This window comes from Amphimedon queenslandica, unplaced genomic scaffold (assembly GCF_000090795.2).
Source record: "Amphimedon queenslandica unplaced genomic scaffold, v1.1 AMPQUscaffold_13024, whole genome shotgun sequence".
In the NCBI taxonomy this organism is placed as follows: Eukaryota; Metazoa; Porifera; class Demospongiae; order Haplosclerida; family Niphatidae; genus Amphimedon; species Amphimedon queenslandica.
The window spans coordinates 27,651-30,151 of record NW_003546740.1 but is presented as its reverse complement, the minus strand read 5'-3'; positions in this window follow the sequence as shown (position 1 = coordinate 30,151).

Below are 2,501 nucleotides of genomic sequence, written 5' to 3'. Positions count from 1 at the left end.
ACACAGGACACTGGGTAACATCATTCTTCACGATTTTGCTGGTCATTCCGAATACTACTCCAGTCACAGTGCTGTCATTGAGAATCTCTTACAAGGTTCTGGTGGTGTGTTCCTGATAGTAGTCAATATATTGGAGAAGGAACCACTCAAACAGCTTCATCAGTCACTAACAGTTGTCAGAAATGAAGCACAAAAAGCTCTTCACCAATGTCATGTTATTGTAATAGTCAGTCATGTGGATGAGATAAGTAATCCTGTTGAAAGGAGGAGAAAGGAAGAAATACAGGAGATTATTGAAAAGGAAAGGTGTGATAGTGTCTTTTTAGATTGTCGTAAGCTTGGTGGGAGTGGTGTGGATTCTTTCTTTAATAAACTGTCTAGTGCCTGTGAGTCCATTCGTAGTACAAGTGGAAGGAATTTGAGTCTTTATTGTCACATGATGTATGGTCTACTGGAGGAAAGGAAAGAGAATATACTGACCCTCTCTGATGTAATGTCTGCTGGTAAGGACAATAATGATTACTTTATACCAGATAAGAGAGAAGAAGTCTTAGATGTTCTTCATTCGTTGCACTCAACTGGTCTGATCAGTGTTCTTAAAAGTGAAGACAAGGTATGGGTTGTTGTGAATAAGGGTATACTATTAACAGAAGTGGATGGGATTCTCTTTGCTCCTGAGACATTCAAAAAACACGTTGACATTGCTAGCAATACTGGTATTGTTAGTGTGTCTGGTCTGACTAGACTCTTCCCTAAATATGATCCTGACATGTTGATCTGTTTCCTCAAGAACATGGAACTCTGTCAAGAAATTAATCCATCTTTCCTAAGAATGACAAACCTCCATCAGTTAGCAGTGGAAGAGGAGGAGGAGGGAGGGACAGAAAGAAGAGGAGAAAGGTTGTTGTTTTTTCCATGTCTTTTTTCTAGTGATAGACCTGATGAGATGACTAGTCAAGTGTACCAGTTTGGTTGGTGTCTACAGTGTACTAGTAAACATCATTTCTTTCCTCCTCGATACTTCCATGTCCTCTCATTACGTCTTGCTTACAAAAAGGCTCTACCTCAAGAAGATGACAAGTTAAATCGTTACTGTAAATTTTGGAAGAATGGACTTTATTGGTTTAATGGTCATGGTGTAGGATCACTGGTAGAGATTGTGGATGAGAGCCAGTGTGTACTAGTAATGATGTCCTGTGAGAAAGGTTATAGTGACAATATGGTGTCTCTAAGAAGAGATGTGATAGGAGAGGTAATGAGTGTTTATAAAGAATCCTGTTCCAGTCTAGAGGTAAAAGAGTTAGTCATTGATCCTAAAGAACTAGCCTATCCTGTGACTACACCAAGAGAAAGGACAGTGTATAGTGTAAAAGCTGTACTCTCAGCAGTAGTTGAAAAACGACCATTTCTTGTTATCACTGGTACTAGACATACAGAATTGAACGAGATCCTACCTGATGAACTACATGTATTATCAGATATTATAAACCTGTCACTATTAGGAGGACGTGATATTAAGGTAAGAACCAACACACAAACTGTTTGATACATTAATAGAAGCACTGACAATCAAAAGATCCTATCTGAAAAGTAATTTCAAATTACTCAGTCTTTGTTGTTGCCAATGTGTTGCTTCTACTATATACTAACAATATATACTTGCACATTTGTTAAACTCACCTTTCAGCAATATACTACTGTACTGTTGTACATGTATATCACCTTGATAAACAAGCACAGTGAAAACTATCAGTTATTATTATCATTATTGTATAGGAAGTGATTGAAATAACTGAAGAATTCAAGACACCATTGAATACAATAAAGCTAGGTATGTTATAATAATGTGTTATCATAATTTTCAAATAGTGGGAGTGTAGACTGTACACATTATCAATTATTATTTTTATTAAGATTTTAAAGATCTTGATAGTGTCATTGAAGAGCTAACAATACTCAATCAATTGGATTGTACTAAATGGTATGAGTTTGGACTTCACTTAGGATTATACGAGCCTAGACTAAATGGTATAAAGATGGACCATGGAAAATGTAAGCCATGTCTGATACGGTGTATGTCTGCCTGGTTAAGAGGAGAAGATAAAGTGAGAGAGAAAGGAGGTCCCAGTTGGTCATCATTAGCTACAGCACTGGATACAATAGAAGAGAAATCTATTGCTAGTTACATTAGAGATAAATATTGTCCATCAAAATAGTTGATTGACTAGTTGAAATGTTTAACTGTTTTATTTCTTATTCTATTATTTCAAAAAAGTATATTAAGTGTACAAGCCAAAGCAAGCCCAGTAGGAAGTATGTCTGTTTGAATAAATTTTTGAGCTTACTATCAGAGTCATTGTATAGAGTCATTATTGTAGCATCAATACTACTACAAACAGTACCATTTACTACAATGGCATTCGTCTTAGTTCATACTATAAATACATGTAGCATCAGTATCAGCATTACTATAAATAGTATCAGTGTTACTATTAATAGTA